Source organism: Phyllostomus discolor, chromosome 6 (assembly GCF_004126475.2).
Source record: "Phyllostomus discolor isolate MPI-MPIP mPhyDis1 chromosome 6, mPhyDis1.pri.v3, whole genome shotgun sequence".
Classification (NCBI taxonomy): Eukaryota; Metazoa; Chordata; class Mammalia; order Chiroptera; family Phyllostomidae; genus Phyllostomus; species Phyllostomus discolor.
In genome coordinates, this window is record NC_040908.2 from 142,352,951 (window position 1) to 142,365,865 (window position 12,915).

Here is a 12,915-nt window from a genome sequence, read left to right on the forward strand (position 1 = left end):
CTTTATTTCCCATGTACCCCTAATAATATTCAAAACTTCTCATGTAAAAGAAGTCACATCTGATACCATGAACTTATTTTTGAGTGCCTTAAAATTTATATTTGTATTATCAAATACAATAAATGTAAACAGCAAAAATGGAGCACATTAAAAATTGAGAATACTCCTTTGGAGCTGATTTTTAGGATATAAAGCATTGTTTTATATAAACCACTTCCTTGAGGATGATTGACATACAAAGAGCTGTATGTATTTAATGTATACAATTCAATGAATTTGGAGATAAGTATACATCCATGACCATCATCAGTCTATGCTATAGACATATATATATTACCTCCAAAAGTTTACTCTCACTCTCTGTTTATTATGTTTTGTGTATGTGTGTGTGATAAGAAACTTGATATAAACTCTATCCTCCCGGCCATTTTAAAGTATATGATACAGTATTATTAACTATAGGCTCCTTGTTGTACAGGAAACCTCTAGGACTTACCCATCTTGTGTAAGTGAAACTTTGTACACTTTGACCAATCCCCACCCTTATCCCCAGCACCTGGGTCTACCATTCTATAATACTTTCTGCTCCTGAGTTTGACTGTTTTAGATTAGGACAAAAAGTAATTGTCTTACTGGTTAAATAATATAGATAGTAATCATTAAATGAGACTAAAACTTTGAATAGTAATAGTAGAATTCTTTAAAAAACAGACAAAATAATTATAATACAGAGAATAAGAAAGTGTATTTTTAAAATAACTTTGCTTGTATAAATGACTGAATCTTCATAATAAGTTTTTTTTATCTATTTCAACCATAAAAATTTTTTCCTTGTGGCATCTAAATACTCATATATAGACTATGGCAGATTGATTTAAAAAAAAAAAACCCTAAAAGACAAAAGTCTCTTTGAAACACAAGACTACCTTCAGTGTTTCCCTCTCATAAATGTCTGCATTCAGGCAAGTTACTCTGCATACCCGTCACCTCTTCTTCATGATGAACGAGGAGTTACCATAAGTGAGAATAATGTGAAAATAATGTTTAGTTAAATAAATGTTAATTGTTGTTACCACAGCAGTTGCTTTTTCTGCTGTTATTAGTTTGGAGTCAGTCACCCAGCAAATATCCAATTACAAGCACCTGAGTGGTGCATTCACTTCCCTTTTGTAGTTATTTCATCATCTGATCAGACTCGTTGTTTTGAATTCCTCTCCTTCCATTCATTCTTTCACCCAAGTGAGGCTTTCAACTGGCCAGCCTCCTGACTCTACCAAAATTCCTCTCGTCAGAGACACCAGTGCTGTCCAAACTACCAGCGTCAGCGGCCGATTCCTATTCCACATTGTACTTGACCATCAGCATCATGTGATGTTGTGGACTATGTCCTCCTTTAAACTATGTTATTTGGGTTCTTTGGGTTTCCTTCTCCTCAAGCTAGGAGCTTCTCAAATTCCTTTCCAAGTTTCTTTTTATCACCCTCTAATATTTGTGCTTCCCGGGGCCTCTTTTTTGGTTTTGGTTTTGTTGTTCAATATTTTTATTGTTGTTCAAGTACAGTTGTCTCCATTCCCCCCTCCCTGCCCCCAGGGCTCTTTTGCAGGCCTTTCTTTTTTTCCATTTATATTCACTCCTTCACTAAACTTATCCAGTCTCAGAGCTTTAAAAACTACCCATTGGTGACTCTCCCAGGTTAATCTAGATTAGCTAATAGACTAGATAATCTGGTCTAGATTAGACTAATTGCTTAGTTAACATTTCCCCTTGGCGGTCTAATAGACATCACCAGTCTAACACATCCAAGCAAAGCTCTTGATCTTCCCCTTAAAACCTGACTCACCCTGAATCTAACCATCTGTTAAGGGAAATTCTGTTTTTTCTATTTGCTCAAGCATGATAAAATAAAATAAATTTTAATTAATAAATGAAAGAATGTTATATCTTTTTAATAGGATAGTATAATTTTGTCTGAATATCATATTAGCTGTACCTTCAAAATATATATACAATCTGACCCCTTTATACTACCTTATTAATGCTACCTTGGCCAAACCACCATCTTGTACCTGGATTTTTGCATCCTAACTGGTCTCCATTCTTCTGCCACTATAATATTTTTGTGGTCAGATCTCTGCACCAGGACAAGTTATCCTTTTTCAAAACAAATTAGATTCTCACTCCTCTGCTCTGTGCCCCTTTTCCTTTTACTCCATTTATCCCCACTAGCCTCCCAGCTTTCTTGCTATTCTTTGAATATTCCAAGCATGCTTGGAACAGTCAGAGACAAGTGGATAAAAGATACTTGTGTGAGAGCCTCGGATAATGCAGAACCCTGTTAACTTGCTGATGTGTTCCAAACTCTGGGGAAAAAAAGACAAATGGAATTATTTAGCATGATTGTCAGAAAATTAAAGTTGTATTTTTAAAAAGTGTATCATATTTCTCAAAATAGGAAAATGCTCTTGACACAGTTTCTTGAAATATTGTTATTCTAGAAACATGGTCATTTACTCAACATGTATTTGTTGAACACCTGCAGTGTGCCAGGCACTTTTCTCGGTGCCTGTGTGAAATCAGTGAACAAAATCAAATAAAGAGCCCTGCCTTGCTCTGGCCAGGCAGCTCAGTTAGTTAAAGCATCATATGACAATGTTGCACATTTGATTACTGGTCAGGGCACATATAAGAAACCTCCAATGAATGCATAAATAAGTGGAAAAACAAGGTGATACTTCTCTCTCTCCCCAGCCCTCCTTCCTTTTTCTCAAAAAAAATCAATAAATACATTTTTTTCAAAGCATCCTGCCTCCATGGGAGTTAATTCTAGCAGGGCAGACCCCATAATAAATATAAGTAAATTGTCTAGTATATGAGTAAGTGATAAATAGTATGAAAAACCACCAGAACAGGGCAAAGGGGGTTGAAAATGTGGGGGAATGTAGACAAAGCTAGTAGCAGTTTTCAGTAGGGTAAATGGGGTCTCATTAAGAATGGGACATTTAAGCAAAGACTAGGAGTAGGTGAGAAGTTAATGTGGGATGGATCTCAGAGGATCAACACTGAGGTAGAGGGGTATAGAACTGAAAGCAAAAAAATGAACAAATGAGAAACAAACAAAAACTCACAGACACTGACAACAGCAGGTGGGCACCAGAGGGAAAGGAGGGTGTGGGGGTGGTGGTCAGAGATAGTAAAGGGTTAAGGGGGCAAATATATGGTGATGGAAGGAAATCTGACTTTGGGTAGTAAACACAATGTGATGTACAGATGATATATGATACACTTGTATACTTAAAACCCATGTAATTTTATTAACCAGTATCAACCAATACGCTTAATTTAAAAATTAAAAAAGAAAAAAACACTGAGACAGAGGAATCTCATATGGATTACACTAGACAAGCCAGGCATGTCAAGGAAAAAGCAAGGAAGCCCATGAGAGAGTAGATAATCAGCAAGTAACAGTAACAGATGATGTCTGGAAGCTAATGGATGGGTGGGAGGGTGGTAGCATGCAGAAGACCAGGCAGTTTTGTAGACCATTGAAAAAGCTCTGGCTTTTATTCTTTGCTGATTTGTGAGTGGAAGAATGAAAGACGATGTAGTCTGACATGTTTTAGAGATGTCACTCTGGTGTTGAGAGTGCCCTCAAGGTGCACTCCAGGTGCAGGAAGCTAGGAATGGGCGGGGGAGAGGGGCTTTTAACATAATATCAATAAAACTCTGTTTAAGATTTTGAGAATATTAAAACCAGGTATTTGATAAAAGAGCTATACATACTTTTGCCTGTTATTAGCATGCACTTATTTGTCAGTTCTTAAATATTGTACATGTTACAATTCTTACTACTAAACTTAGATTTATTGATTTTCTCTCATGCTTTGTACCATCTCTACTTGAATATGAGCAACCCAAAAATGGTAATACTATTTTGTTCACCTCTTTTCTCAGTGTTCAAAACTTTTTTCTTGAATTAAATTAAAAAAGCTCAAATATCCTGTTAATATGCAAAAAAAAATCTTAGAGAGACAGAGAACTAAAGGGCAAATTCAAAGTAGGAAACTAGTAATGACACTTTAGACAGTTAATCCAAAGGGTTGAAACCTACCACAAGAATAATCAAAAGAAAACTGTTAAACAGCTTATTTTAACCAACAATGGCTGGTTAACATAAATTAAAATTAAACTATGATTTTAATTTCAAAAAATTTAAACTTGTTCAAAATAGTATTTTTGAGTTTGGAAAAAGCTTCTATCAATTTCTTGGTAATTTATATTTAGTTGAAGAGAGCAATAAGAGTATTTGAAAGAGAACACTATTGGTTTAACCTACAGATCTCATCAGTTCACTCACTGGTTTAAAAACCTTTAGTGGTTTCTCATCTTTTAAGGATGAAATTCAAAGTCCTTTGTCAGAGGGCGAAAGCCATTTATGAAATAGTCCCTGACTACCACTCCATCCCTACGCCTGTCCTTCTTTATTCCAGTCCGCAGTTCCTTCTGTTCAGTGTGTCTGTAACACCGTCCTGCTCCTCCACCTAATACAAACTCCTACCCTAACATGCCCTTCCTGCTTCCCAAGTCCAGGTCAGGTATATTCTTTGTATTACTTAACACCTACTTCTTATTTCTATCCTAGAACTTACTATATTATGGAGCTCTTACCTGTTTGTCTCTTCTGGTACATGGGGCTATCTTGACAGAGGGATTTTTTTCAGTCCTTTGTGTTTAAAACAGTTGTATGAAGGGATCTAGTAGACGTGTGACAGTGAATAAATTGGGGAATAAGATGTTCATTTGGGAATGGAACAACTGTGGGTAGGTTTCAGTTCAAGCATGATGCTTTTTACCCAGAGAAGCAAACTAGTTTTATATAACTTTATAGGTACAGTTTATTTTTCTATTTTAAAAAGTAATATAAACCTATAGAAAACATTTGAAATTAATAAGTACAAAAAAATCACTCATAGTCACTCTCTTATAAACTCTTGTGGGTTTGTGATATTCTTTCCTGCCAGTGGTTGCTTTTTTGTGTGTTTATTCTGTTTTTTGATGTTAAAATTTCTGACTATAATTATGGATTTGTCTTTTTCTTTCACTACTTCTACCTCATATTATCATTAGCTAAAAACTGAAATACCCCTCTGGTACTCCACCTAATATTATATTATAACATGTAAATATATAATTTTTTTTTCTGTGAGGGGAGAGTTTATGCTTCTTAAATCTCAGTATTTCCTTATTGTTCTGCATTTTGTAAGGGGTTTGGTAAGTGTTCAGTAATGGGTAAGTCCTTTCTTTACATCATTAAGCAGGTAATGTGCATCCATAATGTATATTATTATATTGTATAATTTAGCTTTCTTAGTGATTTTTTATAACTTATTTTTCTTTTAAAAAATGATGTTTCTCCTACATTATTTGCTTCTTGGGCATTAAAGGGGCAGAGGAGCCTAACTGTGTGACATTCTGGGCAGCATGCATGGCTGATTCAGCAAAGTTAATTATTGATTTAGAGGCCAAAGCAACCTTCTCTTAGTTGGTTTTATTGTCTAGAAATCACCTTCAATTCTGCTTTTCACCTGCCAGAAAAAGCATCAACTCTCTTGTTATCAGTGACCTTTGACTTGTCACTAGCATTCAAAACATTGTTATTTCTGCATTACTAATAAAGTGTATCAGGTCAACCACCTTGTCAGTTTTAGCTCTTCACTTTCCTATACCACTTGCATTATTTGTGGTCCAGGATAAGAGAGGAGTTTCCGGGATTTCTGTAGATATTTTGGGGAAAGGGTGATTCTTGAATCAAAACTATCAGATCTGTATTTTTCTTTAATCCTTTTTAACAAAGCCTTCCCTCAGTCACATCTGAAATATCTTGTTTTTTAAGGCTATGTGACTTTCTAACCTTGCGTTTGCTTCTCAGTAGAGTAGATCTCTGTTTTTCCCACTAACAAGAGGAATATTTGAAGCCAGTTCAAAGAAACGGCAAAAGTATTCCCTTTGCTCCTCTTACCATGTTCCCACTACACTATATTTACTATTCTCTAGCATAGGGGTGAAAAAAAAATGATCATATTTTGGCCCAGCCTACTGTTGCTAAATTAGAAACTTCCTATTTTGGCCAGCATTTTGCTTCACTCAACAAATAACTCTTTCAACAGTAAATTTTATAATTAATAAAGCTTTAGTTTTAAGGAGTCTAAGCCTTTCAACTAACTCCAAACTCATAAACTTCTCTGTCAAGAAATTGCTTATTAATTTTATTCTTGCTAGGTCATCATTTTTTTCATATGAATGAGTTGTTACTCCAGAGCGCTGAGATTTCCCATGCCATCCAGAAGTAATATAATGCTATAATAGAATTTGCTTGTAATAACTCACAAAGCCTTCGGTGCTTCATGTATTCCAGGTACCCGGTACTCCGGGAATTAACATTAGAAATATGTTACTAACTAGTCTCCGTAGCTGAGTTCCATCCAATAGCCTAATCTCTCAGTTTCTTGGATTCCTTAACTGCAATGAGTTTTTCTTCTATACCACCTTCACAATTCACTTATTTGATCATACCCTGGATCTCTAAAATTTCCATTTCAGACATTTCATTCTCTAATCCTGACCTCCTGTCCTTTTAGGGCCCCCTACTCAAATACTCCAACTGTCCTTCAGCCCCTTGATGTCTCTCAACCTCTAGTTCAATGACACTAATTCTTTTTTACTGTCCAGCCTCCTCAAAATGTCATTACTCATCTTTTTTTCTTACTTCCTCTGTCACATAACCCCCCCTAATTTTTTATCCCCAGCTAACTGCTTACCCCACACCTGCAGCTGAACATTACTAGAGAAAATAATATCATTGTACTGGCTGGATTAATTTCAAATGTACTACCACAGATTCATTCAATAAACTGATATTTATTGGACACCAATTGTGTGAGACATGGTCTGAATGCTAGGAGTCTATCATAAATAAAATACACAAATACCCTTCCCTTCACAAAGCATACTTATTGGGCTGTAAAGTATATATTGAATTATCATAAGTACTATGGAGAATGTATAGGAAGGATATATCGGAAGGGTTGAAATTTTAGTTAACAAAGGAAACATCACTGATTTCAAAGGGTCATTTATTACCGCCAGTTAATTCCCATTCTCCTAGACACTATGTAATTCTGCCACTCCTCTTTAATGCCTAGATCCCTTTTTCCTCTAAGCCAATGGTTTTGCCACCTGTAGGTAAAGAAACATGATAAAATGTGAATTTTGTCATATTTTCATCATAAGCTCCACCATCCTACTTGTATCTGAATGCATCTACTGTGTCTCCCTTTTAGCTGTAATGGAAGAGCACTTTTTTAAAATAAAGTAAGCATCTACACTTAAGCATTGAATCTGACTCTTTTTCTTTCTCAAGGGTTTTGCTCTTGAAATTTCCCCTTTCCTGCATTGTCAGTCTCTCCCTCTCTATGAGAGCATCCTCATCAGTAAATAAGCAATTTTAATATCACACTTTTAAAAAATCCTTTCTTGACCCCAAATTCCTTTATGGCTTTGCTCCATTTTTCTCTTCCCTTTATGACATAACTCCTTGAAAACTGTCCATATTCATTCCTTAAGTCACTCCAATTGAGCTTTCGTCCTCACCATTTTACTGAAACAACTACTCCTTTGTTAATAATGATTTTTTTTCTGCGTTTCTATCACCACAAAGTCGCTGGTTTTCCCCATAACTTCACTTCTTGGTCTCATTATCCTCTAACAAAGTCCTAATTCAGGAGTTCCTCTGGCCTTTGTCTTTGGCTTCTTTTCTATCTACCTATTCTTCAGAGTTTGATCCCAAGGCTTCCAAGGCCATCTTTTCACTAATGGCTTTGTAATTTCTGTTTCCATCCCTCACCATTCCTTTAAACTCAACTCATGTGTTGTCTAATCAGCTACTGAAATTTGCCACTTAATATGGCCAGACCTGATATATGTTTCCCTCTCCAACAAAATCATCCTCTATTTCTTGTTTCAGTAACTGGCACCTAGTTGCTTGAGGGTGAAAAAACAAAAACTAAAACAAGTGGTCATCTGTGATTCCTGACCCTCACTAATACTTCTTGGCTACTCCAAAATATATCCATAGTTCAGCCACTCTTACCATCTCTGTGGCTATAAATTTGGTGTAAGTATATTACTTCTAGCTTAGCTTACTGAGAATGCCTTCTAATTTTTCTGTCTTAACTGGGCCCTGCATCTAACTAAAATAGCTACTGTATTTTTGAAGAGAGTACCTACAAATCATAATGCTTCTTGTAGGTCTTCTAGATGCAGGGGTAAAAAATGTTTGACCATTGTAATTTGGTTATTTTTTCCTTAACCTGGGCCAATGGGCCAATTTAATAATTCTTCCACCTTTCAGCAAAATTGTCCTAGTTACCGAGTTTCGAGGATTGTGTCCTACCTCAACTAAAAGCCTTGGACTCTATCATTGTATTATTTTAAGTATCACCTTCTAGAACCCCTAGTGAATGTAATTCTCATCTTTAGAAATAGTAGTAGATACCAAATGAGTCTATAGAAATAAATACCAGATCAACAACTAATATACCCAAATTCTAAATTTTTCATAGTGTTCAACTGAACTGTGAAGAAGTGTTATATTTGTAAACCCATCAGAAACCAGTAATGTTTCACTAGATCATTTTGAAACTTGTTACTCCCCTTTCTATCCAGAGAATAGGGACTTAGCAAGGATGGATGAATGGGTGGGTGGCTATAGATAGGTAGACAGATATGTTGGCAGAATGGGTGGGGTGAGAGAAAAATGCGTATATAAATACATAGATAATTGTGATAAACATAGATTTTGTATCTGTATGTGATTAGGTATACACATGTATTAGAACATATATCAATTTCAGCTCTTCCTGAAGACCTTCACAGTCACTTGTAAGACATTCAGGTAGCTACCCCTAGCATTGCTGGGTAAGAGTGCACTCTAATTTCTTCCCTACACCAAAGACACTGACATCATAATAGTAGTAATGATCATGATGATGCTTATCATGATGATGATGATGTCTGTTAACTATGTACTCTGTATCAGTCAGTGTTCTTAACACTTTACAGGTATTATTTAATCTTCACAATAAACTTGCCACATAGATTACTCTTACTAAACTTACACATATCACTTCACTATGAGATAGAATTAGTGGTCATCTGGGGTGTTCTTTTTTTCTTCCTCACAACTACTCAAAAATCAATGTAGACTGCAGACCCTGCTTTAGAATATGTTCTCTGGTGAAGAACCTCACTCCACTGTCTTCCCAGATCCTGTATTTGCATGTCATTTAGTTATTGATGCAATTCGAGGATCGATTGTGATACAAGAATCATGCGATGCAGGAACCTAGAAAAATCATCGTGTACCAAGATTTTGCTCTGGATATTAGAGGATAAAGGTGAAAAACATCAGTGTCCTCAAATAGTTTCATTTATATATTCCTTTCTGTACCCTATTCACAGTCTCTTGCAGTTGACCTTAATTCTGAATAGACTTGGTTCTTCCACTAATTAACCATTTGAACTTGTAAAAATTCCCCTCTTTCTCTGAATTTCTCTTCTTTATCTGCACAATGAGCTTTGTTAAGCTATGTGATGTCAAAGATTTTGTGTAACACTAAAGTTGTAAATGGTGAATACAGAAGGATATGACCATGTGTCAAAGCTGTATAAGGAAGAACAGAATCCTTCTTAATTATCTAAGAATTTACTGTAGTATCACTTTATGTCAATAATAACAGCTATAATATATTAATCACCTAATGTGCAAGCCTCTGTGATTGACAGTGATCAAGGCAACTGGAAAATGTGGAATGAGCCAATCAGTGGCTTCATGAAGTGGATACTGTCGTGTGATTGGAGTGATCAATGCAAATTACCAAAGATGGCTGATGCAGTAGAAAACAGCGGCACAACAAAACAGGCAATTTCAGGTTTATAAAAGTAAGTTTAGATCATGCCCTGTTTAATAAATCCTAGGCAGGTATAATCCTCATTGTCCTCATACTTCCCCTGCCCTTTCACTTTGTGAATTCCCTAAATGTACAAGTTCCGACTTATCTAACTAACTCAGTAGTTTATGGAATGTGATGGTGAAGTCTGCGCCCTGTGAAGGTAGAAGCTCACCAGAACCATCACGGGAAGACTAGAGAGAAGGAACTTCCTCTGAGACAAACATGAAAGAAGAGTTGACAAGTAAATGAAAACCGTCAATTGTGTAGGCCTTCTCTTTACTGTCTTCTATGTGGAATGTAAACATACATGCACGAAGGCTCCAAATACAGGGCCCAGCAGAGGTCACGCCTGCTTGTGTGTGGTTGGTAGGGTAATAATATGGGTGTAATAATTTATAGTTTTAATTTGAACATTTCACCTAAGATGTCATATGGTGTGCTTGAGTGTGATATTGTTATGTGACAGAATTACATGCTTATGGTTTTGTAGTAAAAGATTTTGTAATAAAAAAGGGATGTTATTTGTGCCAGACCCTGTATATAGTACATGGTGGGCATCTTAATGAATATTATTATTTCAGCTACTAAATATTAAAATGAATATCTTTAATATCATAATTTCATCAGTGTTCTTTCCTTAGTACTAATGTTGGTTCCTCAGTGCTCTTTGTCTAGATTCATACTCTTGGTAACTTCATCAAGTTTAATGGTTTTAAATACTATCTTCATACTAATCTCTCTGGAACTCGGGACTTGTATACCTAAATACCTTCTTGACATCTCCACACAGAAATATAAAGAGATCTCATGTTTCATGTGACTGAAGTTGAATACCTGGTGTTTACCCAAAACCTGCTTCCAGCTTTCCCCATCCTTCCAATTGGTCTGGCCCAAATCCTTGTAGTCATCCTTGACTTCTCTCTTCCTCTCTCATCCTACACCCAGTCCATCAGAAGTCCTGCTGCCTCCAACTTCAAAATATATTATGAACCCTACACTGTATCGCGTCTACTACTAACACCCTAATCCTACCTACCATCTTTCACCTGTCTCACTGGTAATAACTTCTTATCCAACCTTCTTGTCTCCTCAATGTGTTTTCAACACAGCAGCCATTAATCATCATTTTAAAACCTAAGTCAGGTTATGCCACCTCTTTGCTGAAAACTCTCCAGGGTAACTATTTTACAGAAAATGAAGAACTTATAGTAGCTTTCAAAGCCCTGCAGTGTGCAGCCTCCTCATTACCTCTCTGTTCCTTGATCACTTTGCTCTGGTCACTCTGGCTTCTTTGCTGTTCTTAAAAGTATATGTTATGTCTTTGCACTAAGACCATTCATTGCACTAGCTATTTTCTCTGCTGGGCATGTTCCTCCCTCTCCTTTTTTCCCTTTTCAAGTGTTTGCTCAAACATCACCTTCTCATTGAGGTTGACCTAACCACTTTATAAAATCACAACCCCAGAACGTCTGATCTTACTCCTCTCCACTTTATTTTGTATTTTTTTAGTTTCTTTTTGTTGTTCAGTTATAGTTGTCCCCATTTTCCTCCCAGTACTCTCCCCTGCTCTACCACTCCCCCCCACCTTCCACATTCAATCCTCCCCCTCAACCCATTATCTTTGTCCATGGGTCCTTTATACTTGTTCCTTCAATTGAATCTTCCCCTTCTTTCCCCTGCTATCTCCCTGCCCCCATCTGCCTGGTAACTGTTAGTTTGTTATTTATTTAGACATCTCTGGCTCCATTTTGCTGGCTTGTTTGTTGTGTTATTTTGCATTTTTAATATCACTGACCACCCATTAAATTACATAATTTACTTATTTAAATGTTTATTATCCCCCATCCCTACTAGAATATTACTCCATGATGGAGAATTCCTTGTTTTGTTTGTTGATCATTCTCAGTAGCCTAGAAAGGTGCCTAGACATTATACGTGAGGGGCATTTTCTAGAGATACGACATACATTATTTCACTTAATTATCATTTCTGCATGTGCAGTTAAAGAAGACTCTTAGAGCTTACCTAACTTGGCTGAAGAGAGTATCTGGTAAATAGTGGAGGTGAGATTTGTCTGTCTAAACCTCCTGTGCCTCATAACAAAGCAAGCAAAAACAAGGAAATAGAAGAAATACATATCTGTGGATGGATTTATGTACTTCATGGTTAAAACATCTTTATATAAATGTCTAAATATAAAAATAGAATATTTTCTATTTTAATATAGAAATATAATTGCATAAGACTAGAATTTAGATATTTTCTTATACATAGATTCATCTTAATCAGTAACTTAAACATATTCTGCTTTGTCTTGATATTATTTCAGTAAATATTGTTGCTAAAGGAGTAACTTTATCTTTCTCTCTCCTCAACACAAACTCTCTCTCATGCAGCCTATATATAGCAACACACTGACATAGAAAACCGTTGTCCTTCCAATTATGCATTCTGTTTGATGGGTTGTTAAGCCTTACTAAGATCTCATTTGCATTCATTTTAAAATGAAATTGACTATGTCAATAAGCATCTTCTGATTATTAAATATAATACATAATTGGAGCATCTTTCTGGGTTTTCAACTTAGAATTGCAAGTCAGGCTCTAGGAAAAGGCAGGACAGTTACTCTATTTTGATTATAAATCCCTATATTTCTTGAGAAATATTCTTTCTGAAAAATGACTGATGTTCCCAACATAATAACACATTTTTTATACTCTATAAAGTTATTATTCCCTATTGGTTAGAATGTTATTATATCTATCAAGGGAGATATACCTTGATACTGTATGAATCACTTTGTCTTTGAGACATGTATTTCTAATTTGACACTTGTGCATAACTCAGTTGTATATACCATTTAGGAGAAGACAAAATAAAGCATAGCTTTTTTAAATCTGAAATTTAA

The 12,915-nt window shown here is 35.8% G+C and overlaps 1 protein-coding gene across 4 annotated transcripts in view; it reads left to right on the top strand.

Moving 5' to 3' along the window:
- The window catches only part of METTL15 (methyltransferase like 15), a 171,679-nt gene that overhangs the window by 94,683 nt on the left and 64,081 nt on the right, over positions 1–12,915 (top strand). The gene's annotated exons all lie outside the window — the stretch shown is intronic.